Raw genomic sequence first — 27,474 nt, forward strand, 5'->3', positions numbered from 1 at the left:
TAGAAATAATGGTACAATAGACAGGTGCTATAATGTGCTGAGTAATAATGGTCCTATAAACTTCCGCCATAATGTGTTGAGTGTCCTATAGCCTGCCGCGATACTGAACATAGTAATAATGGTCGAATAGATTGCCGCCATAATGTGCTGAGTAATAATGGTCCTATAGATTGCTGCCATACTGACCTTAGTAATATGGTCCTATAGACTGCCGCCATAATGTGCTGAGTAATAATGGTCCTATAGACTGCCACGTCCAGTGTTCTCAGAGCTCCAGCGCTGTATGGAGATTCTGTATCTGATACAGTAAGGGGTTTCTATAACAGTAAATCAATGGGGTCCATTAACTGAGCGTTTGGGGGTTTCTATGACACCATATGGAGGTCCTATGACTGACACTGTTTGGTAGTTTTGTAGCTGTTACTGTAGTGTGGTTATGTGGAAGATAATCATTGAGGGTGCTTTGATTAAGTGTTTGGGGGTCCTGAGACTGACACTATGTGGATACTATGGCTGACAGTGCTTAGGGGTCTGTGGCTGATACCATTTGTGGCTTTTGTGACAGATTATTTTTGAGGATACTATTTTATGCCATTCCTGTATTTGCCATAGTATGGGGTCCTACAACTATACTACTGTATATGGGGGTCTTGCAAAAAGGTATTGTATAAGGTTCCTGACATTATTTGGGGTCCTGTGCCTCAGGGGTGAACATTCCATTGGTGCAAACCGGGCAGCCGCACAGGGGCCCAAGAGGTAAGGGGGCCGCATCCACCATTAAAAAGGTGTAATTGTGCATTATGGGGAGCTATTAGACTGCTAAGGGCCCATATACAGTTCTGGCACAGGGGGCTCTCCTGTCTGTGTCCGCAACTGCTGTGGCTGGAACAGTATAGGGGGCTTGCAGCTATCAATGTATGGGGGTCCTGCGACTGGAGTTCCTGTATTGGGGTCATGTGGCTTACACTATATAGGGGTCTTATGCCTGACATAAAAACCGGGGTTCTATTGAGAAGTTTAATTGGGGTCCTATGGCTAACACTGTATCGTGGCCCTTCTGGTGGTATTATATAGTGGTCCTGTGGCTAATGTTGCATGGGGTCTTGTGGCTAACTTTGTATTAGGGTCTTACGTGTGGTATTCTATAGGAGTTTTGTGGTTAATACTGTATAGAGGTCCTGTGGCTGACATTGTATTGGGGTCCTGTGGTGGAATTTTATTGGGGTCCTGTGGCTATAATAAAAGTGTGGGGGTCATTTTGATGAGTTTGTATGGCATTCAGTGGCTAACTCTGTATTGTATAGGGGTAATGTAGCTAACACTTATTGGGGGGCTTTTGGTTGACTTTGTAGGGGGGAGTCCTCTGGTTATTCTTGTATAGGAGTCTCGTGACTTATACTGTAGGGCTCTTGTAAATGAAATGATATGGTGGTCCTTGTTCTGACATAGGACTGGCACGGGTATGGGCATACCACTTGCGCTGCTCGATGCGACTCATGCATGATGCCAGACCAAGTCATATAAAGTGATAGAATAAATCAGAATTCTAGTTACAATCCAAAAATTAGGATTTCTGTCCGAAGAAGAAAAGATCCAAACTCATATGTAAAAAAAAAAGAAGAAAAAAATGTGATGTATTGCGGCACGTCAGTGTTATGTGCACCCGGCCTACATATCTATCTTCTCCTTACTGGTGAGTGCACACGTACGAGCCTTACATGACTGCACTGTCTCTGCTGATCTGTGTCTCTGTGTTTCTGCTCTGATGGGGCTGTTAGCTCTTCAAGCCTGGCACGTGCCCCCCGGGGGCCCGGAAAAGCGCTTTAATCACTGCCCCACATGACACAGCATTTATTCTTAATTCTATCCACGTCCCACCGCCGCTCATCAGAAAATGCATAAAGATTAATGCTAAATACGCTTATATTAACAGCACAGGCCAGGGGCCACATTTCTACTTCTGCTTTGGGGCCACCATGGCTGTGCCTGGTATAGCTATTCCTATATATCTGCAGATAGAAAAACATGGCTGCTCTTTTCCACAAACAGCGCCACCAGTGTCCAGTGGCTGTGTCTGGTAATGCAGCTCAGCCCCAGTTACACCCAGTGGTCCAAAGCAAGCGACAGCGATATTGTCCTATTCAGCACGGAGTGTCCCTGACTATATCCCTGCCGGAAGATTACGCGTGCTAGCAAGAGCATCAGCGAACACAATGTAAACAATGCGGCCTAATACATATTCAGTGGCACATGTCTGCCGATGCAATTAGATCCATGATTCATTCTGCAGCAAGGCGGAGGTGCAGCCAGCCCGGGGTGGTCACCCAGCAATCTTCAGCTGCCGCAGGAATATTACTGCTATCATCTGCGGACAACTGGGATAAGCACATCGGGCAAATGTGTAGTGACACAGGGAGCGCTGCATTGTGGGGTACTCTCCAAGTAAAGGGACTTTTTGTAGGATTGAGCCCATAGAGAATAATGAGAGCCATATAGTGGGCAGATGGCACCATTCAATAGCCCACGCCAGAGCACAATGTGTGCAGTGAATTTGCCTGTACCCTTATTCCCATCTTGCTGTTTGTTATATCTGGGGGTCTTACTTAAAGGTCAGATTTGAGGGCCCATTTTGATTTAGAGACTTTGGGGGCCATGATCATTTAGGGATTAGTGGATTAGTAAAGGGGAAAGTCCCATTCCAGAAGTGTGTCATGAGTCCCCAGGTCCCTAAATTGGATCTCAGGTCTTTTCTTACCTCTCATCACTTCTGGTTTCTCAAAGGCCTTCATGGCCCAGCAGGTATCCCCCCAGCCCCAGCACAGAAGGGTCACCAGGCTAGCATCAGGATCATGTATGCACCGTGGTACCTGATGTGGCAAGGGACTCTTGGACCATGAGGCCCAGTCACAACTTCAATTCCCTATACAGTGAAGAAAGTGCAAGGGTTTCAGTCACAATGTGGCCTTGAAGACAGCATAACTGGGGGCCCAAATGGTCTCTTTGGCCCATATTGGGGGCCGTATTGAATGTTATGCATTGAGGCCAATGCCATTCGAGGTATACCACTGACGTATCCACATGACGTACCATAACCGTTCAGGTATAAGAACCAGAGGTCCCCATCCCACCACACATGCTATGTTTAAAATTTTCCCTTTCTAATTTTTGGGAAACAGTCCAGCAAATTTGCGGTGTCACAAAGCAAAAAGGGTCAAGATTTTACACAAACTCCCCTACTAATAGGAATTTCTTGTGCGATTGTTTTAAAACTAAAGCGTCCCTGAATACTACGGTATGTCCCACCTGGAAGGGAACTGAGGGAGGGTGGTCACACTTCTAGCAGACGTCTGGATATACCATGAGTATCTACAGGCCAGTTGGGCTCTTATGTGGCATCTTGGTACAACACCTACTACAGTTGAGTGATGCTATTTGAGGCTAGGTTTCTATGTGCCCAAGCCATTGCTATCCTGGGTGATAAGTGGCCCCACGTGTGTCAGCCAGCACCTTATCCCCAATTAAAGTCTGCATGTTTTATGTGGGAGCAGATTAATGTCGGCCACCATCTTTATCCATTTGTCGGTTCCCTTCAATGCGGGGTCCATATAAAGGGCTGAGATGAAAAAAGCCGAAACAAAGTGAAAAATGGTCAAAATTGGTGTCAACTACCGTATGTCATGTAAACTCCAAAGCAAAGGGGATAAAGGGAGTAACTGAAGGCGCGTAATGATAAGCATTTCATGTCTGTAGTTCCTACATCAAGACGTCTCCGCGCAGTGAACCTGTAATATATTCTGTGGATGTAGCGTGCTCTCCCCATGGTACAGGCATTGCGTACGTTAAATTATGGTCAGCATAATTGATCAGACAGGAGCTTCGGTGTCCAGTTTCCTAGGCCACGGGCGGCTTTTTATTATTTCTTTTTCCTTCGACCGGCAAGGAAAACTCCCGAAGGAGACCGTAGAGACGGAAGGATTCTGTTATCAGAGGCAAAACATTCATTATTTCAATAGGAACGTTTAGGAGACCATGGCCAGATAGCCATCTACACAGCCGGTGCTTATAATACTGGGCCGGGATGGACGCTCCACTTAGCAAGTTTGAAAAAAAAGTGCAAAGGTTTGTTTATTCGATGATCAAACAGATTTTTTGGCTAGCATTAGACTCACCTGTCAATCACTCGGTCCTGTTTAATTTAAAGGGCCATGCTCCATCTAGAAGTGTTTATACTGTTAACTTTACTTCGGGATATGCCATGAATGCCTTCTAAATACAGGTCCTACCACTGGGACCTTCACCGATCTCCTGTTCCAATTGATGCCCTGGTTAATGTGAATGAATTAGGGTATGTTTCCATGTTCAGGATTGCCTCAGGATTTGGTCAGGATTTTATGCAGGTAAAATCCTGACCAAATCTGCACCTGAGGTCACTGGCAGGTCACCTGCGTTGTCCTTGCGTTGTTTCAGCTATGCAAGGACATGCTGCGTTCTTAAAAGATGCACCGCATGTGCGTTTTTGCGGGTGTGCCGCATGCGTTTTTTACTGCATAGCGGAGACGGGATTTCATTAAATCCCCTCCACTATGCTGTAACATCTGAACGCTGTGTTTTTGACGCTGCGGCTCTACGCTGCGTCAAAAATGCAGCGTTTCCTGAACGTGGAAACATACCCTAAGAGTCTGCACATGCACTGCTTTCCAAACTCGCTTCCAAAAACAGCAAAGTGCACTTTCTGTGGGTGTTCTTGCAATATCGGTGATGAGATATCCCCATTATCCGGTAAATTAAGGATAGAAATAGAGCAACATTCCTACAGAAGGTTATTTTTGCATAATTTGCTTAGGAGGTCATAAGACCAGAGTAATGTATCATGTCCTGTAGTGACATGATGTTCTGTCTGCCCATATGATTATCCTTCATGCCAGCTCGGCATCCTCAAGGGCCCCATGCACGGTTCGACTGACAATCTAATGTGTATGGGGGCCCATGATAGATGAGATAAGGATTCGGCTTGTCCAATTTTGGACTTTTGATCCTTTTATTCTGCAAGAGGTGAGCCGGTGCCAGAGATGTCTGACAGTGGCTCTCTCATAGAGAACACAAGAGTTTCTGAAAGAGCGAGCGATCCTGTGTATTGGAGACTCACGGGACATAGATACCTGACAGATTATTATCAGCCAAACTGTGGCTCAGCTGATGGCTATCTAAAGTGTGTGGGCAGCTTTAAGCTAAACATAATTTGCTGATCATGTTACCAAGATCCATGATTGTTTGTCCAACTTGTCCCATCTTTGCACAGTGTTGGTGATTCCCATCTTCCCATCCTTTTGACTGATGGGGAGATGAGAGAAGTGAAACTTTTACATTAATGGCATATGCACAACAAGTGTGCCCATCTGTTTTTGGAACTCTGACAGAAGTGAATAGAGAGAATAGAATAAGGAGTGAATAGAGAGTCGAAGTATATTCGATCATAAACCTTCCCATCTCTAATCATCTTAAGGTGAGATTGCATACAGATGTCAAAGCGGGAGGAGATGGTCAACCAAGGTGCACCAGAGCACAGGGCAGAATCCTGAAAGTACAACTTTGTACATATGTTTGGACATTAAAAAAAAATTACCTTAAAGAGATACATCGTGTTCAATGAAAGAGGGACATATTGTTCACCCACCTTACATATTGACTGGGCTGGTTAAGGTGCCCATGGCAGTACCTGCGAGTCTAAAGCACAAAAAGAAAACTTTAAAGTTCTGCTGAAGTATTCAATCTTTCCACTTGGCTCAGAAGTTTTTTCATAGAAATATTGGATTCAACCACTATTTGATCACCACATTATTAGTGTGCCGTCTCTGATTATAACTGATAGTACTTTATAGGAAACATCACTTAAGTATTTTGCGGAGATTAGAGAAATTGTTGCTATACTAATCCTAATTTTGCAAAGCTGATATTCATGTCATGATAATGAATTATGGGAACATTTGCGTGATGTGGCGAGGGCATATAGTGTCCAGCAGACACAATGGTATGATTACTTACATTCTGTCAATGTGGCGTAGACAGGGCGGCCATGCATTTTATTGCAAAGGCCAAGATCCTGCCTAATTGCTTTTAGAAAAGCAAATGCATATGTCACAGTCAGGATAAGAGATTGAAACATTCTCCTCTTGCGGTGCCGCACGGCATAAACAATTGCCTATGTTTTCGAACTTGTCATTTGTTACATATTGTTTTGCATAGTCTGTTGTTCTGTGAGTTATGTGTTGTCACTGTCGAGAGGAATTATAGGATCTGCCTTGATGCTAAGCGCAGCAACAGGAGTCATTTCATTTCAGATGAGACATTTAGTTGATATACAAGAAAATGTATTCTACGCTGTCTTTGTGATTAGTGAGATAGGAACAGCTTTGTTGTATAGACTAATGTTTAAGGAACAGAAAGGGGAACCTGGAGGGTGAATAGATGTCATGTACCAGTCATTTGTTTGCATAATTTAAAGGGATTTTACACCTTTGGCCAATTTTTTTATTAAATGGGAATGTAACCTCTATGGCTGCTATTTCTTGGTGCATCCAGACAGACTTATGTCCATACTTTTATTTTTGAGAAATATAGTAATGTAATGCTGAGATGAGTTTTCATGAATGCCTGGTCCCAAGGTTTCCCAGTAGCACATTACCCAATCACTCCGTTGTCTTCTTTCCGTAGTGCATCCTAATGTCATCTCTTCTCAGGTAAGTGATGCATCCTGCCATCCACATAATGTAAAATATCAATCCTCAAACAAGACCACAATCTTCTTCCATTACTCCATGGCCCAGTACTGATATGTGCATATTAAAGGCACTGGACTGGGGTTAGCATGGGCACTCTGCCTAGCCTGCCTGAGATGCTCTGTGTGTTCTGACTTCTTTCTATCATAGCTACGATGTTCTGCATGTTGTCTTGTTATCATAGCGAGTCTTGGGCACCCATGATCCTCTCCACAGTTCATACACTAAAAGCCCTGCCGTATACCAGGAACTCTGCACATGACCTGTTGTGTACGGGGACATCCCACAAGGCATATACTGACTCAGTCATCTGGTAGTCACAGTTTGGTCATTATGAAAGTCGCTCATGTTTTTAAATACATTTACCCATTTTTCCTGATTCCAGCACATTAACATCCAAAATTTACTGTTTATTCGTTGCTATATACGGTATACAGTGGGGAAAATAAGTCTTTGATACACTGCCGATTTTGCAAGTTTTCCCACCTACAGTGAATGGAGAGGTCTGTAATTTTTATTGTAGGTACACTGCACCTGTGAGAGACAGAATCTTAAAAAAAAATTAAAAATCACATTGTATGATTTTTAAATACTTAAATTGTATTTTATTGCATGAAATTGTATTGTATTTGATCACCTACCAACAAGCAAGAATTCTGGCTCTCACAGACCTGTTAGTTTTTCTTTAAAAAGCCTCCTGCTCTGCACTCATTACCTGGAGTCATTGCACCTGTTTGATCTCAAGTCATTACCTGTTTAAAAGACACCTGTCCACACTCCAACCTCTCCACCATGGACAAGACTGAATAGTTGTCTAAGGACACCAGGGACAAAATTTTAGACCTGTTCAAGGCTGGGATGGGCTACAGGACAATAGGCAAGCAGCTTGATGCAATTATTAAAAAATGGAAGTAACTCAAGATTACTGTCAATCTTCCTTTGTCTGGGGCTCCATGCAAGATCTCGCCTCAAGGGGAAAGGTCAAGAATCAGCCCAAAACTAAATGGAAGGATCTGGTCAATGACCTTAAGAGAGCTGGGACCACAGTCTCAAACGTTACCATTAGTAACACACTGCGCCGTCATGGGTTAAAATTCTGCAGGGCCCGTTTGAAGTTCACCAATGACCACTTGGATGATCCAGAAGAGGCATGGGTGAAGGTCATGTGATCAGATTAGACCAAAATAGAATATAAACTCCACTCGCCGTGTTTGGAGGAAGAAGGATGAGTACAACCCCAAGAACACCGTCCCAAACATGAAGCATAGTGGGGGAAAAATCAACCTTTGGGGGTGCTTTTCTGCAAAGGGGACAGGATTACTGCACCATATTAAAGGGAGGATGGATGGGGTAATGAATTGCGAGATTTTGGATAACAACCTTCTTCCCTCAGTAAGAGCATTGAAGATGGGTCTTCCATCATGACAATGACCTGAAACACACAGCCAGGGCAACTAAGGAGTGGCTCTGTAAGAAGCATTTCAAGATCCTGGAGTAGCCTAGCCAGTCTCCAGACCCGAACCCAATAGAATAGGAAGAGGGTCATATCACACATCAAACCTATTGAGAATTTCACAAGAAAAACAATGGTGTGCTTGGTTTTAATGTAACTTTATTCTTTTATGAGTTATTTACATGTTTATGACCACTTACAAAATGTGTTCAAAGTGCTGCCCAATGTTTAAGATTGTCAATGCAACCCTCTCCGCCCACTCTTGACACACTGATAGCAACACAGCAGAAGAAATGCTAGCACAGGCTTCCAGTATCCGTTGTTTCAGATGCTGCACATCTCTTATCTTCACAGCATAGACAATTGCCTTCAGATGACCCCAAAGATAAAAATCTAAGGGGTCAGATCAGGAGACCTTGGTCGCCATTCAACTGGCCCATGACGATCCACTTTCCAGGAAACTGTTCATGTAGGAATGCTCGGACCTGACACCCTTAATGTGGTGGTGCACCATATTATGGGTGTCAGGTCCGAGCATTCCTGCATGACCAGTTTCCTGGAAAGTGGATTGGTCGTCGTGGGCCAGTTGAATGGCCACCAACATCTCCTGAACTGACCCCCTTAGACTTTTATGAGTACACGTGTTCATATCCACACTCAGTGAGTACACGTGTTCATAGAAATAAGCACGCTTGCTTACGGGCTACCATTGGGTGGACTATTTGGGGAGGTCTTGTCCATATCTATATATGTTTTGAACATCTAGGCTTATTTCCACACTCAGTGAGTACACGTGTTCATAGAAATAAGCACGCTTGCTTACGGGCTACCATTGGGTGGACTATTTGGGGAGGTCTTGTCCATATCTATATATGTTTTGAACATCTAGGCTTATTGTTTAATTACAGTGTCTGCTTACCTTCAGCACTTCCTTATCATGGAAGTCAGTATGTAAGATACCTTTCAGCACGAACACTCCACAAGCGCAGGTGATTTGTTTATTTGTATTCTAGTACCTATTTCAGACGTGGTGTAGCACAGACTTCGTCACCTCACCAGCTGCTTCCTATTCCCTGTTTTCTTTCTCCCGCTCCTTGCCCCCTCTTTTTTGGTCAAGTGCGCAGCGCCAGTGTATATATTACTTTGACATTTTATAAGTGGTCATAAACTTGTAAATAACTCATTAAAGAATAAAGTTACGTTAAAACCAAGCACACCATTGTTTTTCTTGTGAAATTCTCAATAAGTTTGATGTGTCACATGACCCTCTTCCCATTGGAAAAAATAAAGTTGGATCCAAAATGGCCGACTTCAAAATGGCCGCCATGGTTACTACCCATCTTGAAAAGTTTTCCCCCTCCCATATACTTATGTGCCACAAACAGGAAGTTGATATCACCAACCATTCCCATTTTATTTAGGTGTATCCATATAAATGGCCCACCCTGTATACAGTATCACACATGGAGAGATGCCATTGTCATAAAGTAACCAACGCTATTCCTTTCACCTGTTTTATTGTTATGTCTGATAGGTGTACATGGCCCCAATTACTCCCCAATCAGCTCCAGACCTGCACAGTGAGTCACAGGAGATTTCGTTGAGAGTCGTCTCTCACTATTGATCCTGTGCACTGTAAAGATAAAACCTCAATGCCGAGTAGGCAAAATACACTAAATAACCCAGAGTTATTTTCTCAGTGAGAAAAATTTACAGCTGATCTGGTGACGGAAAGAGATAAATCTCTAAAGGTACCTTCACACGAAGCGACGCTGCAGCGATAGCGACAACGATGTCGATCGCTGCAGCGTCGCTGTTTGGTCGCTGGAGAGCTGTCACACAGACCGCTCTCCAGCGATCAACTATGCCGAGGTCCCCTGGTAACCAGGGTAAACATCGGGTAACTAAGCGCAGGGCCGCGCTTAGTAACCCGATGTTTACCCTGGTTACCAGCGTAAAATCTAAAAAAAACAAACAGCACATACTTACATTCACGTCCCCCTGCGTCCACTTCCTGACTGACTGAGCGCCGTACAGTGAGAGCAGAGCGGTGACGTCACCGCTGTGCTGCTTTCACTTTCACTTTGCGGCGCTGAGTCAGAGGAGGAAGCAGACTGCAGGGGACGCAATGTGAGTATGTGCTGTTTGTTTTTTTTACATTTTACGCTAGTAACCAGGGTAAACATCGGGTAACTAAGCGCGGCCCTGCGCTTAGTAACCCGATGTTTACCCTGGTTACCAGTGTAAAATATCGCTGGTATCGTTGCTTTTGCTTTCAAACACAACGATACACAGCGATCGGACGACCAAATAAAGTTCTGGACTTTATTCAGCGACCAGCGACATCACAGCAGGATCCTGATCGCTGCTGCGTGTCAAACGAAACGATATCGCTAGCGAGGACGCTGCAACGTCACGGATCGCTAGCGATATCGTTATAATGTCGTTTCGTGTGAAGGTACCTTAAGAGAAAGCATTGTGTGTGCAGTATATCTGCTGCTAGAACATGTCACAGAAAATTATACCCTTGGGAGATGCCTGCAGATCCTAAGTGACTCCTCTTATTGATGTTTAAGCTATTGGCTTCATGTTGGTCATTTAGGATTCTTAGAGAAAGGGCTCAATTATGGTGGAGAAACTGGATCTAAAACTCACATAATCTGTATCACTGGGGCCACACATTCGCTTGTTCCATTCTAGAACTCTCCAGGAGCCTTCATCATTCAGTGCCTCCACTACCTCATTTTGCCTGGATAGCCTCACCTGATGTCCATGAAATATGGTGGGTGGTGGAGAGCTCTTCGTTCCCTAAGTTGGTGGAGGACCTATGTGCCCTTCTTATAATCTGGCCTTCTGAAATAGTCTCCCCTAAAATGAAGGTATGTCCCCTTCCTTTCCTTTCTTGTGGAACGTCTTATTCCATTTTGCCATTACAAGTTCCTAAAGGAATGGTTTAGAGATTAGCAAACAGATTGGCACAACACTAGTGGGGCATCCACTTCAGTGCTCCATGACAGCCGGAACAGGGCAGTGTGAAATCCATTCCAGTGCCAGCATCCTAGGTGCGTTGTTGTGTATCCGCTTTTTGGGCTCCCCTGGTGGTTGCTGGTGGTACTGGTGACTTGTTTGCACTTTGCTTCTTCTGTTCACCTGCTTCCATCAGTGTTTGGGAGTTTCCTATTTAGCCTTGCTCTCCAGTCATTTCCTTGCCGGTCATCATTGTAACCAGAGCCTTCGGTTGCATGTTCCCGCTACTAGTCTGCTGATCAGCTAAGTGGACTTTGTCCTTTTGTTTTGTACCTTTTGTCCAGTTTGCAGTTTTTGTAATTCTCTGTAGCTGGAAGCTCTTGCGGGCTGAAATTGCCACTCCTGTGTCATGAGTTGACACAGGAGTCTTAAAGTAATTTCAGGATGGTTTTTGAAAGTGTTTTCAGTTGACCGTGAAGTCCTCTTTTGTATCCTTCTGCTATCTAGTAAGTGGACCTCTCTTTGCTAAATCTACTTTCATACTGTGTATGTCTTTTCCTCTTAATTCACCGTTATTACATGTGGGGGGCTGCTATCATCTTTTGGGGTATTTCCCTAGAGGTAAGCCAGGTCTGTTTCTTCCTCTACCAGGCGTAGTTAGTCCTCCGGCTGGCGCGTGGCATATAGGAAGCCGTAGGTATGCTCCCTGGCTACTGTTAGTTGTGTGGTAGATTTAGCTCACGGTCAACTCGAGTTTCCATCACCCGAGAGCTCGTTCGTTACTTATATGTTTCTTACGTTCCCTTGCCATTGGGAACCATGACAGTATGACCGGCCAGTGTTAAACTTATTGGCAGAAGAAAGGAGAGAAAAAAGAAGTCTGTAAATTTTTTTTTTTTTTTCCCTTTTTCCTCTATGCTTGCTCCATAGTTGGATCTGTTGTATTTCAGCTTTAATTACAGCCTTTGCCTTTCTCTCCTTATAATCCTTGAATGGCTCTGAGCTCACCTGTTTAAAGATGGATCCTCAGAGTTTGGCTGCAGGATTAAATAATCTTGCTACGAAGGTTCAAAATTTACAAGATTTTGTTATACATGCTCCTATTTCTGAACCTAAAATCCCTACACCAGAGGTGTTTTCCGGAGATAGATCTCGGTTTTTGAATTTCAAATATAATTGTAAATTATTCCTTTCTCTCAGACCTCACTCCTCAGGAGATCCTGTCCAGCAGGTTAAGATTGTAATCTCTTTGCTGCGAGGTGACCCTCAAAATTGGGCATTTTCATTGGCACCAGGGGATCCTGCGTTGCTCAATGTGGATGCGTTTTTCCTGGCTTTAGGGTTGCTTTATGAGGAACCTAATTTGGAGATTCAAGCTGAAAAAGCTTTGATAGCCCTATCTCAAGGGCAAGATGAAGCGGAGATATACTGCCAAAAATTTCGTAGGTGGTCTGTGCTTACTCAGTGGAATGAGTGCGCCTTAGCGGCAAATTTCAGAGAGGGCCTTTCCGATGCCGTTAAAGATGTTATGGTCGGGTTCCCTGCGCCTACAGGTCTGAATGAGTCCATGACAATGGCAATTCAGATTGATCGGCGTTTGCGGGAGCGCAAACCCGTGCACCATTTGGCGGTATCTTCTGAAGAGACGCCAGAGAAAATGCAATGTGACAGAGTTATGTCCAGAAGCGAGCGGCAGAATTATAGGCGTAAAAATGGGTTATGCTTCTATTGTGGTGATTCTGCTCATGTTATATCGGCATGCTCTAAGCGTACTAGGAAGGTTGACAAGTCCATTTCAATTGGCACTTTACAGTCCAAATTTATTTTGTCTGTAACCTTGATTTGTTCATTATCAGTTATTACCGTGGATGCCTATGTGGACTCTGGCGCCGCTCTGAGTCTTATGGACTGGTCCTTTGCCAGGCGCTGTGGGTTTGATTTAGAGCCTCTGGAAGTCCCTATACCTCTGAAGGGTATTGATTCTACACCTTTGGCTTGTAATAAACCACAGTTCTGGACGCAAGTGACTATGCGTATGACTCCAGACCATCAGGAGGTGATTCGCTTCCTTGTGTTGTACAATTTACATGATGTTTTGGTGCTTGGATTACCATGGTTACAGTCTCATAACCCAGTCCTTGACTGGAAGGCTATGTCTGTGTTAAGCTGGGGATGTCGGGGGGCTCATGGGGACACTCCTATGGTGTCCATTTCATCATCTATTCCATCTGAGATTCCGGCATTTTTGTCTGATTATCATGATATTTTTGAAGAGCCTAAGATTGGTTCACTCCCTCCTCACAGGGATTGTGATTGCGCCATAGATCTGATTCCTGGCAGTAAATTTCCAAAGGGTCGTTTGTTTAACCTATCTGTACCTGAACATGCTGCTATGCGCGAGTATATTAAGGAGTCCCTGGAAAAGGGACATATTCGTCCTTCTTCATCACCTTTAGGAGCCGTTTTTTTCTTTGTCTCTAAAAAGGATGGCTCTCTGAGGCCTTGTATTGATTATCGTCTCCTGAATAAAATTACAGTCAAATATCAGTATCCGTTGCCTTTGCTGACTGATTTGTTTGCTCGCATAAGGGGGGCTAAGTGGTTCTCTAAGATTGATCTTCGTGGGGCGTATAATTTGGTGCGAATTAAGCAGGGGGATGAGTGGAAGACCGCATTTAATACGCCTGAGGGCCATTTTGAGTATTTGGTAATGCCTTTCGGCCTTTCTAATGCACCTTCTGTCTTTCAGTCCTTAATGCATGATATTTTCCGTGAATATTTGGATAAATTTATGATTGTGTACTTGGATGATATTTTGATTTTTTCTGATGACTGGGAGTCTCATGTTCAGCAGGTCAGGAGGGTTTTTCAGGTTTTGCGGGAGAATTCTTTGTGTGTAAAGGGTTCAAAGTGTGTTTTTGGGGTTCAAAAAATTTCATTTTTGGGGTATATGTTTTCCCCTTCTTCTATTGAGATGGACCCTGTCAAGGTTCGGGCTATTTACGACTGGATGCAGCCTACTTCTCTGAAGAGTCTCCAGAAATTCTTGGGCTTTGCTAATTTTTATCGTCGATTTATAGCTGGTTTTTCTGGCGTTGCTAAACCTCTGACGGATTTGACTAAAAAGGGTGCTGATGTTGCCAATTGGTCCCCTGCTGCCGTGGAGGCCTTTCGGGAGCTTAAGCGCCGCTTTTTGTCTGCCCCTGTGTTGCGCCAGCCTGATGTTTCTCTTCCCTTTCAGGTTGAGGTCGATGCTTCCGAGATCGGAGCGGGGGCGGTTTTGTCGCAGAAAAGTTCCGACTGCTCAGTGATGAGACCTTGTGCGTTCTTTTCGCGAAAATTTTCGGCCGCCGAGCGAAACTATGATGTTGGTAATCGGGAGCTTTTGGCCATGAAGTGGGCATTTGAGGAGTGGCGTCATTGGCTTGAGGGTGCCAGACATCAGGTGGTAGTTTTGACTGATCACAAGAATTTAATTTATTTGGAGTCTGCCAGGCGCCTGAATCCTAGACAGGCACGTTGGTCGTTGTTCTTTTCCCGGTTTAATTTTGTGGTCTCGTACTTACCGGGTTCTAGGAATGTGAAAGCAGATGCTCTTTCTAGGAGTTTTGAGCCTGACTCTCCTGGGAATTCTGAACCTGCTGGTGTCCTTAAGGATGGAGTGGTTTTGTCTGCTGTCTTTCCAGATTTGCGACGTGCTTTGCAAGAATTTCAGGCGGATAGACCTGATCGTTGTCCGTCTGGTAGACTGTTTGTTCCTGACGAGTGGACCACTAGAGTCATCTCGGAAGTTCATTCTTCTACTCTGGCAGGTCATCTGGGAATTTTTGGCACCAGAGATTTGGTGGCTAGATCCTTCTGGTGGCCTTCCCTGTCTCGAGATGTGCGTGTTTTTGTGCAGTCTTGCGATGTGTGTGCTCGGGCCAAGCCTTGTTGTTCTAGGGCTAGTGGGTTGTTGTTGCCCTTGCCTATTCCGAAGAGGCCTTGGACGCACATCTCTATGGACTTTATCTCGGATCTCCCTGTTTCTCAGAAGATGTCTGTCATCTGGGTGGTGTGTGACCGTTTTTCTAAAATGGTTCATTTGGTGCCATTACCTAAGTTGCCTTCCTCATCTGAGTTGGTCCCTCTGTTTTTTCAAAATGTGGTTCGCTTGCATGGTATTCCGGAAAACATCGTTTCTGACAGGGGTACCCAGTTCGTGTCTAGATTTTGGCGGGCAGTCTGTGCCAGGTTGGGCATTGATTTGTCCTTTTCGTCTGCATTCCATCCTCAGACCAATGGCCAGACGGAGCGAACTAATCAAACTTTGGAGACTTATTTGAGGTGTTTTGTGTCTGCGGATCAGGATGATTGGGTTGCCTTTCTGCCGTTGGCGGAGTTTGCTCTTAATAATCGGGCTAGTTCTGCCACTTTGGTTTCTCCTTTCTTTTGCAATTCAGGGTTTCATCCACGTTTTTCATCTGGTCAGGTTGAATCTTCGGATTGTCCTGGAGTGGATGCGGTGGTGGATCGGTTGCATCGGATTTGGGGACAAGTGGTGGATAATTTGGAATTGTCCCAGGAGAGGACTCAGCAGTTTGCTAACCGTCGTCGTCGTGTTGGTCCCCACCTTCGCGTTGGGGACTTGGTGTGGTTGTCTTCCCGTTTTGTCCCTACGAGGGTTTCTTCTCCCAAATTTAAGCCTCGGTTCATCGGTCCTTATAGGATTTTGGAGATTCTTAACCCTGTTTCCTTTCGTTTGGACCTCCCGGCATCTTTCGCTATCCATAATGTGTTCCATCGGTCGTTGTTGCGGAGATATGAGGTACCGGTGGTTCTTTCTACTGAACCTCCTGCTCCTGTGCTGGTGGAGGGTGAATTGGAGTACGTCGTAGAGAAGATCTTGGACTCCCGTATTTCCAGACGGAGACTTCAATATCTGGTTAAATGGAAAGGCTATGGTCAGGAAGATAATTCTTGGGTAACTGCCTCTGATGTTCATGCCTCGGATTTGGTTCGTGCCTTTCATAGGGCTCATCCAGATCGCCCTGGCGGTTCTTGTGAGGGTTCGGTGCCCCCTCCTTAAGGGGAGGGTACTGTTGTGTATCCGCTTTTTGGGCTCCCCTGGTGGTTGCTGGTGGTACTGGTGACTTGTTTGCACTTTGCTTCTTCTGTTCACCTGCTTCCATCAGTGTTTGGGAGTTTCCTATTTAGCCTTGCTCTCCAGTCATTTCCTTGCCGGTCATCATTGTAACCAGAGCCTTCGGTTGCATGTTCCTGCTACTAGTCTGCTGATCAGCTAAGTGGACTTTGTCCTTTTGTTTTGTACCTTTTGTCCAGTTTGCAGTTTTTGTAATTCTCTGTAGCTGGAAGCTCTTGCAGGCTGAAATTGCCACTCCTGTGTCATGAGTTGACACAGGAGTCTTAAAGTAATTTCAGGATGGTTTTTGAAAGGGTTTTCAGTTGACCGTGAAGTCCTCTTTTGTATCCTTCTGCTATCTAGTAAGTGGACCTCTCTTTGCTAAATCTACTTTCATACTGTGTATGTCTTTTCCTCTTAATTCACCGTTATTACATGTGGGGGGCTGCTATCATCTTTTGGGGTATTTCCCTAGAGGTAAGCCAGGTCTGTTTCTTCCTCTACCAGGCGTAGTTAGTCCTCCGGCTGGCGCGTGGCATATAGGAAGCCGTAGGTATGCTCCCTGGCTACTGTTAGTTGTGTGGTAGATTTAGCTCACGGTCAACTCGAGTTTCCATCACCCGAGAGCTCGTTCGTTACTTATATGTTTCTTACGTTCCCTTGCCATTGGGAACCATGACAGTGCGTCTTGTCGTGGTCAAGCTGCTGTGGAGTACCAAAGTGGACACCCAACAAGAGTAGTGCAAATCTTTTTGCTCGTCTCTAGTATTGTTGTCTGACTTATTATATGACCTCTTTGCCCAACTCTAGGGAAGGCTTGGATGTAAGCCATCTGCATACTTCCAATAAAAGCAGGCTCAGTGCCAAGGAGAGTATCATAGATTTTGACCTCCAGTTGACACGTCAGTGGGCATTAGTGGGTAGACGATTGTCTTGGTGACTGGTTTAGTCAAGCAAAATAGCTGTTTTTGGTCTATGAATTTGCTAGACTGCTTGATGATGGTTTCCAGTTAGTAAAATATTTTTTCCTAGGCAATAAACAGTATTTGTTTCATTTATAAAGCCAGTAGTATAATCATGATATAACACATAGATTATAGATTCCACCTTTATTATGTGTGCAGCCCATGTTGAATTCCAGCTCGATTAATGCCCTTATTGACTACCCCAAAAAGATGATGCGGAATACTTAATATATACAGAAATTATTATATCTGTACTAATGGATATGAATAGTGCTAAGGCATTAATAAGTAGTTCAGTAGACTTCTTCATCCTCTAAGTTGGTTTTCTTGACAGTGACTCAGTACAAACCCTTCAGTTTTTTTCCTTCTGTGGAATCAGCACAAAATCCCATATTGCTTAAAAGAGTTTTTGGATGAGACATTTATCCCGAGGCTGCATACCTCATCCATCTTACTGTACAATTTTATTTCTTCTCCAATAACTTAAGATGCAGAATAAGATGCATTTCGCATCCATTCCTGTCCCCCGCCCCATTTGTCTTTTTTTGCTTACTATTTACTCTAATGAAAGCCAAAACCACAACTGCTGACCACAAATGGTTCGTTAGACGACTATTATCCTCTGTCCTCTGATAATTTACCTTTGGGACCTTCAAAAACATAAAAAAGGGATTGTGGCAATATGGCCAATACACTTTTTGCTGATAGTGGACATTTGGTGTTCTCTGTGTCTTAATACCCTGCTTACAATAATGGTACCAGCATTATAAGTCTTCTTTCTTGGTTCAATGTCAGACAAAATGGAATACAATCCTATCAGAGATTGAATCAAGTGGTAGGATCATGTCAACTTGAAGACTGGTTTTATGTTGAAACCAAATGGGCAATTGTTTACTACCAGACCAACCAAAGATGAGAATCTTAGAAGCAAACAATAATCACCGTGTATTATGGTGGTAAGATTTGCGATTTGAATTACATTGTTCTACGGGAACTATATGACAGCATTATTTATGGAACTGTATGGTGGTTTTATGTAAGCTGATATTTTGAAAAAAATGTCTAAGAAATGTCAAATGTAGTGAAAGGGAGGTCCTACTGTAATGACTGTTCTTGCCTTCTTGCTTTTTCTTTCTTTAAATCTTCCCTTGTCCAACTTGAATGGGGTTTCCCTAAATTAATGCATACGACTAGTACACAGATGGCAAGACGATTGTGCCAACGATTGCCAATGCAAATGGCTCCTTTCCCTGAGACTCTGGAAGGCTTCAGAGGTTTTTCCTTTTTACAGGAGCCTCTGATGTTTCAGGAGAGTTGGCAAGTTTGTTTTAAAGAAACAAGATTGTGTTATGCCTAGTTCACAGCCCCAAGGGGTGAAGAAAGACAGAAATGTTCCCTTTATGGCAATCCCTGTGTCCTGTTCTGCTATCTTTGTCCATGTGCAAGATATAACAAATGCATATTTCTTTCTGGAAAGCTACTTTACTTTTAGTTGAGGTATCTTCTGTATGTCACATCTTATAACGCTATGATAACACCAACGGCAGATCCTTGCGATTCAGACTAAAATAAAATTTTGTTTTGTCAATGCCTTTATGAAAGCTGACGTGTTTTTCATATGAATTATTTTCTATATAATTTGCTTAAAACCAAATTCTTACATTTTTTATGCTCCCTTTATACTTTATTGTAAGAATTTAAAATACTAAGTTGGAATCAGACCTTCAGGGCATTCTTCTGTGGATTCTCTGTGTGTTCAGCAACAAGAATTGTAACGGTGAGATGTTTACGTGAATGTCATTCAGTGATGTTGCAGATATGAAGTGTTTCGGTGATGTCACCGGATCCAGGTGGTAGTCTGCATCCTCATAGATAATAGATATGACATGTCTCGGTGATGTCACTGCATTCAGGTGGTAGACTGTATCCTCATAGATATGACGTCTCGGTGATGTCACTGGATGCAGGTGGTAGACTGCATCCTCATAGATATGAAGTGTCTCTGTGATGTCACCGGATCCAGCTGGTAGACTACATCCTCATAGACATGACATGTCTCGGTGATGTCACTGCATCCAGGTGTAGACTGTATCCTCATAGATAAGACGTCTCGGTGATGTCACTGGATGCAGGTGGTAGACTGCATCCTCATAGATATGACATGTCTCTGTGATGTCACCGGATCCAGGTGGTATACTGTATCCTCATAGATATGATATGTTTCGGTGATGTCACCGGATCTAGGTGGTAGACTGCATCCTCATAGATATGACATGTCTCTGTGTTGTCACCGGATCTAGGTGGTAGACTGTATCCTCATAGATATGATATGTCTCCGTGATGAGACTGGATCCAGGTGGTAGACTGTATCCTCATAGATATGACGTGTCTCCGTGATGTCACCAGATCCAGGTGGTGGACTGCATCCTCATAGATATGATATGTCTCGGTGATGTCACTGCAGCCAGGTGGTAGACGGCATCCTTATAGATATGACATGTCTCGGTGAATGTCACTAAATTCAGGTGGTAGACTGCATCTGCTTAGTTATGACATGTTTCGGTGATGTCACCAGATCCAGGTGGTGGACTGCATCCTCATAGATATGACATGTCTCCGTGATGTCACTGGATTCAGGTGGTAGACTGTATCCTCATAGATATGACAAGTCTCTGTGATGTCACTGGATCCAGGTGGTAGACTGCATCCTTATAGATATGACATGTCTTGGTGAATGTCAGTGAATTCAGTTGGTTGACTTCATCCTTATAGATATGACATGACTCAGTGAATGTCACTGAATTCAGGTGGTAGACTGCATCCTCATAGTTATTACGTGTTTCGGTGATGTCACCCGATTCAGATGGTAGGCTGCAGACTCATAAATATGACATGTTTCGGTGATGTCACTGGATCCAGGTGGTAGACTGCATCATTATAGATATGACATGTCTCGGTAATGTCACTGGATCCAGGTGGTATACTGTATCCTCATATGTATGACATGTCTCGGTGAATTTCACTGAATTTAGGTGGTAGACTGCATCGTCATAGATATGACATGTTTCGGTGAATGTCACTAAATTCAGATGGTAGACTGCATCCGCTTAGTTATGACATGTTTCGGTGATGTCACCAGATCCAGGTGGTGGACTGCATCCTCATAGATATGACATGTCTCCGTTATGTCAATGGATCCAGGTGGTAGACTGTATCCTCATAGATATGACGTGTCTCTGTGATGTCACTGGATCCAGGTGGTAGACTGCATCCTTATAGATATGACATGTCTCAGTGAATGTCACTGAATTCAGGTGGTAGACTGCATCCTCATAGTTATTACGTGTTTCGGTGATGTCACCCGATTCAGATGGTAGGCTGCAGGCTCATAAATATGACATGTTTCGGTGATGTCACTGGATCCAGGTGGTAGACTGCATCCTCATAGATATGACATGTCTCCGTGATGTCACTGGATTCAGGTGGTAGACTGTGTCCTCATAGATATGACATGTCTCCGTGATGTCAATGGATCCAGGTGGTAGACTGTATCCTCCTAGATATGACGTGTCTCTGTGATGTCACTGGATCCAGGTGGTAGACTGCATCCTTATAGATATGACATGTCTCAGTGAATGTCACTGAATTCAGGTGGTAGACTGCATCCTCATAGTTATTACGTGTTTCGGTGATGTCACCCGATTCAGATGGTAGGCTGCAGGCTCATAAATATGACATGTTTCGGTGATGTCACTGGATCCAGGTGGTAGACTGCATCCTCATAGATATGACATGTCTCCGTGATGTCACTGGATTCAGGTGGTAGACTGTGTCCTCATAGATATGACATGTCTCCGTGATGTCAATGGATCCAGGTGGTAGACTGTATCCTCCTAGATATGACGTGTCTCTGTGATGTCACTGGATCCAGGTGGTAGACTGCATCCTTATAGATATGACATGTCTTGGTGAATGTCACTGAATTCAGTTGGTTGACTTCATCCTTATAGATATGACATGTCTCAGTGAATGTCACTGAATTCAGGTGGTAGACTGCATCCTCATAGTTATTACGTGTTTCGGTGATGTCACCCGATTCAGATGGTAGGCTGCAGCCTCATAAATATGACATGTTTCGGTGATGTCACTGGATCCAGGTGGTAGACTGCATCATTATAGATATGACATGTCTCGGTAATGTCACTGGATCCAGGTGGTATACTGTATCCTCATAGGTATGACATGTCTCGGTGAATGTCACTAAATTTAGGTGGTAGACTGCATCGTCATAGATATGACATGTTTCGGTGATGTCACCAGATTCAGTTGGCATACTGTATCCTCATAGATATGACGTGTTTTGGTGATTTCACCGGATTCAGGGGTAGACTGCATCCTCATAGATATGATGTGTTTCCGTGATGTCACTGGATCCAGGTGGTAGACTGCATCCTTATAGATATGACATGTCTCGGTGATGTCACTGGATCCAGGTGGTAGACTATATCCTCATAAATATGACATGTCTCGGTGAATGTCATTGAATTCAGGTGGTATCCTCATAGATATGATGTGTTTCGGTAATGTCACTGGATCCAAATGGTAGACTATATCCTCTTAAATATGACATGTCTCAATGATGTCACCAGATCCAGGTGGTGGACTGCATCATCATACATATGACATGTCTCCGTGATCTCACTGAATCCAGGGAGTGGACTGTATCCTCCTAGATATGACGTGTCTCCGTGATGTCACTGGATCCAGGTGGTAGAATGTATCCTCATAGATATGACGTGTCTCTGTGTTGTCACTGGATCCAGGTGGTAGACTGAATCCTTATAGATATGACATGTCTCGGTGAATGTCACTGAATTCAAGTGGTAGACTTCATCCTTATAGATATGACATTTCTCGGTGATGTCACTGGATCCAGGTGGTAGACTGTATCCTCATAGGTATGACATGTCTCGGTGAATGTCACTGAATTTAGGTGGTAGACTGCATCCTCATAGATATGACATGTTTCGGTGATGTCACCAGATTCAGATGGCATACTGTATCCTCATAGATATGACGTGTTTTGGTGATTACACCGGATTCAGGGGTAGACTGCATCCTCATAGATATGAGGTGTTTTGGTGATGTCACTGGATCCAGGTGGTAGACTATATCCTCGTAAATATGACATGTCTCGGTGAATGTCATTGAATTCAGGTGGTATCCCCATAGATATGATGTGTTTCGGTAATGTCACTGGATCGAAGTGGTAGACTGTATCCTCTTAAATATGACATGTCTCAATGATGTCACCAGATCCAGGTGGTGGACTGCATCATCATAGATATGACATGTCTCCGTGATGTCGACTAAATCCTCATAGATATGACATGTCTCCGTGATGTCACTGGATCCAGGTAGTAGACTGTATCCTCATAGATATGACATGTCTCTGTGTTGTCACTGGATCCAGTTGGTAGACTGCATCCTTATAGATATGACATGTCTCGGTGAATGTCACTGAACTCAGGTGGTAGACTTCATCCTTATAGATATGACATGTCTCGGTGATGTTACTGGATCCAGGTGGTAGACTATATCCTCATAAATATGACACGTCTCGGTGAATGTCATTGAATTCAGGTGGTAGACTGCATCCTCATAGATCTGACATATTTCCGTGATGTCACTGGATCCGGGTAGTCGACTGCATCCTCATTGATCTGACGTGTTTTGGTAATGTCACCGGATCCAGGTGGTAGATTGCCTCCTTATAGATATATTAGCATAATTGTCCAGAATAAATATAGGACTGGCACTTCAAAATAACACTATAAACAACATTCCGGTGATGGTAATTCCCGGAAACAAAAAGAGATCCATAATGAGTAAAAAGATTCAATGATTATTAATAATCAATTTTAAAAATTACCATCAACGTCAGCCATAAAAAGCAGAAATGTCTCACAAAGTGAGACGCCACAAAAGTTAAATTTACATAGTGTCACAAGACCTTAAATCAGGTACAAAAGCCTATTAGTCAAAATGCTATTTGAATAAGTAAATGGCACAGTCAGTCCCTTAATGTTGCATATGCATTTAAAAGCTTAACAGTGAAGGGGGAAAGAAATTGCAGCAAAAAAAATATAAATAGCATAGCTACCTGGAGATCAGAAAGAGTGGCAACTCCCCACCCCCTCCATGATGTCGTTGGATCCAGGTGGTAGACTGTATCCTCATAGATATGACATGTCTCGGTGAATGTAACTGAATTTAGGTGACATACATATGACGTGTTTCGGTGATGTCACCAGATTTAGATGATAGACTGTATCCTCACAAATATGACGTGTTTTGGTCATTTCACCTGATTCAGGGGTAGACTGCATCCTCATAGATATGACGTGTTTCGGGGATGCCACCGGATTCAAGTGGTAGACTGCATCCTCATAGATATGATGTGTCTCTGTGATGTCACCGGATCAAGGTGGTAGACTGTAGTCTCATAGATATGACATGTCTCGGTGATGTCACCGGATCAAGGTGGTAGACTGTATCCTCATAGATTTAATGTGTTTCGGTGATGTCACTGGATCCAGTTGGTAAACTGCATCCTCATAGATATGACATGTCTCGGTGATGTCACTGGATCCAAGTAATAGGCTACCTCCTTATAAATATGGCATGACTCTGTAAAGTGTGTGAGAGCGGTAGTCATGACGAGTTGCTGTCCGGTTACGCTCTGGCACTTTGCAGAAAAACAGTGTCCCAGTCCCAGTGTGCTGTAGGGTGTGGGGTGCATCACACTCACTTGTAGGCTGCAGGCCTTCGCTGTCTCCAAGCCTCCATTCTCAGAAGCCACCACACACAATTCTGGGGACACCAAGTTCATTGCAAGAAGCAAACGTTTACTGGTCAGTCGAAGTTCATCAAGTGGTAACACGTGGGATAGGGCACAGCAATTCTTATTCCTTACTTTCTTAGCACAGCACAACTTCATACCTACCATTCGTTCCTCCTTGAGCATCCCCTTGTCCACTGGCTCTGTTAGCCCCAGGGATCTCCATTCCCATTCTGCAGTGCACCCGGGATCCATTACCTTCAGTCTTGATGGTTCTCTGTCTACCTTCCCTTGTACACCAAAGGACATGATGTGCTCAACAACCCCTGTGTCAGACCTTGGGCTCCGAGCGCTACTAGAGAGTGCTCTCAGGATTCCAGAATGACTTCCCGCTACCTCGAATGGTAGATACATGCTGACCCTACAGCCCACTGGACTTGAACTTGGACTTGTCACTGCATTTCTCTATCTCCTTCACTATCAGGAAGTGTCCATCTTTTATTACCACTTGTTCCCACCCACTAGGCTAGTTCTATTATTAACTATGTCCTATAGACTAAACCTATTGTTCTTATCCTATGTAATGTACCTTTGCTAAATCACTTACTATATAAACAGTACTTATTTTATTCCTAATCTAATCCTGTGCTTACCCTGCACTATGCACTACTCACATTATACATTAACACTTTACCTTACTTACATGCTGTATTTTACCATAACACATTAGATAAGACGCACATAACTATTCACCTTACGTGTGAAACCGTATGACACGCATAGCGCAATTTCTGTGTTCAGGTGTAGGAACGCAGCAGAGCAGTCCATTAATATTACAACTCAGAGATGTCACTGGATCCAGGTGACAGACAGCACCTCATAAATATATGTTTCTGTGATGTCACCATATTCAAGTGGTAGACTGCATCTTCATGGACATGACATGTCTTGGAGATGTCACTAGATCCATGTGACAGACTGCATCCGCATGAATATGATGTGTCTCGGAACTGTCACCGGATCCACGTGGTAGACTGCATCTTAATGGTTATGACGTGTCTCGGAAATGTCACTGGATGCAGGTGGTAGACTGCATCTTCATGGATATGATGTGTCTTGGAGATGTCACTGGATCCAGGTGATAGACTGCATCTTCATGGATATCACTTGTCTCAGAGCTGTCACTGGATCCAGGTGATAAACTGTATCCTCATGGATATGAGGTGCCTCGGAACTGTCACTGGATCCATGTGGTAGACTGCATCTTAATGGATATGATGTGTCTAGGAAATGTCACTGGATGCAAGTGGTAGACTGCATCTTCATGGATATGATGTGTCTTGGAGATGTCACTGGATCCAGGTGATAGACTGCATCTTCATGGATATCACCTGTCTCAGAGCTGTCACTGGATCCAGGTGATAAACTGTATCCTCATGGATATGAGGTGCCTCGGAACTGTCACTGGATCCATGTGGTAGACTGCATCTTAATGGATATGATGTGTCTAGGAAATGTCACTGGATGCAAGTGGTAGACTGCATCTTCATGGATATGACCTGTCTCAGAGCTGTCACTGGATCCAGGTGGTAGATTGCATCTTTGTGGATATGACGTGTCTTGGAGATATCAAAGGATACACGTGGTAGACTGCATCTTCATGGATATGACATGTCTTGGAGATATCAACGGATCCAGGTGATAGACTGCTTCCTCATAGATATTACATGTATTGGTGATGATACTAGATCCAAGTGAAAGACTGCATCCTAAAAGACATAACATCTCAGTGATGTCACCGGATCCGAGTGAACTGATAGGCTATGTGATATGTCAGTGATGTCACTAGTGAAGTGATAGGCTGCATCCTCATGAATATGATTATTTTCTTAGTGTTGTCACATCTTCTTTGTAAATTAATAGACTGTGGCTCTGTTATCACCCGTCTGTCCAAGATGAGCTCTGTGTCTTAACAGGACATCAATAAAGTGCATTCTCCAGCTTTGAATATCTACATTCCTCCCCCCTTTAATCTTAAATTGATAGAAAAAAAAATGGCCGACTAGTTATTGTATTGCCAGATGAACACAGACATGTTGTAATATAGTTCAATAGAAAAGTGACTCTTGTGTCAGAGTGAGGTGTAAATGGACCTCCAGGGAACATCATTACAAAACATATCACAACCAGGACACAAATATTCTATTGCTTTGTAATAAATTTGTTTTTTTCGTAAATTATGACAGATTGGCAAAAAGGATCATCATTTGTTTAGATCTATATTATAGTATGGTTATCTCTAGCGTGAGCACAATTTGTTATGTGAATAGGAGTATACATTTTACAGCTATAACATTAATACCACTCATCACCAAAAAGACCCCACAAAACATGCCATTTACTCATAACACTCCATAGGAACTGCTATACATCAGGAACACCCCACAAACCCGGAATATCCTGGGAACATTCAACAAGACCTGGCTTGTATCAGGAACACTCTACAAGATTTGCCTTACACCAGGAACACTCCTCCACAAGAACTGCCTTATAATGGGAACACTCCACAAGAACTGCCTTATACTGGGAGCACTCCACAAGATCTGCCTTGTACTGGAAACGCCCAACAAGACCTGCAGTATATCGGTAACACCTCACAAGACCCGCCGTAGAACTGGAACACCCCACAAGACCTACTGTTTTTCAGATGCTCCAGTCATCCAGCTATCAGAATTTCGCAATTATTACAGTCAGATCTTAGGCTCTTGCCCATTTCTCCTGCTTCCAACACATCAACTTCAAACACTGACTGTTCATTTGTTCACTGTTAAACCTTAATGTGGCTATCGATCTCACTTTCCTTAACTCACAATTTGAATCTCTCAACCTTTGATCTTGAGATTGATGTGATACAACCCAACCATCTAGGACTGCAGAACTGAAGTTGTCATGTAGACTTTCTCGTTAAAGGTATACTTGCTGCGGTTTATAGCTCAACTGTTTCATGCTCCAGTGTCTCTGCTTTTATTTCAGACACCTGGACTAATTCTGTCCAGTGGTGGATCATTGTTTGTAAAGACCTAAAGATTTTGGGAATTGATCTTCTGAAATCTATTGAAGTTTTAAGGGCAGAGCCACCTGTCAATCGGCACCTTTTTCTCCTCTTGTATCTACTGTGTGTCTGCTCCATTAACAGGCGAGTGGTTTGTGCTTTGAATCCAGACCATTTGGGAGGAATTAGACATAATAAAGAGCTTGGATGTCTGATAACAGCTGCAGCAAAGCGAGTGAAAATATTACTCTCCTACATAATTACATTTCCGTGCTCTAATTATTTTTTTCTCCAGTGA

At 43.6% G+C, this 27,474-nt stretch overlaps 1 protein-coding gene across 6 annotated transcripts in view; it reads left to right on the top strand.

Annotated features, from left to right (window-relative positions):
• The window catches only part of FAM163B (family with sequence similarity 163 member B), a 151,623-nt gene that overhangs the window by 12,196 nt on the left and 111,953 nt on the right, over positions 1-27,474 (top strand). The window contains exon 2 of one of the 6 annotated variants that reach the window (XM_077284350.1): positions 6,712-6,737. The exons of the other annotated variants lie outside the window; for them this stretch is intronic. The gene's annotated coding sequence lies outside the window, so the exon portion shown is untranslated. The remainder of the gene's footprint in view (positions 1-6,711; positions 6,738-27,474) is intronic. 6 annotated transcript variants of the gene reach the window in all.

Source organism: Ranitomeya variabilis, chromosome 2, assembly GCF_051348905.1.
Source record: "Ranitomeya variabilis isolate aRanVar5 chromosome 2, aRanVar5.hap1, whole genome shotgun sequence".
NCBI classification, from domain to species: Eukaryota; Metazoa; Chordata; class Amphibia; order Anura; family Dendrobatidae; genus Ranitomeya; species Ranitomeya variabilis.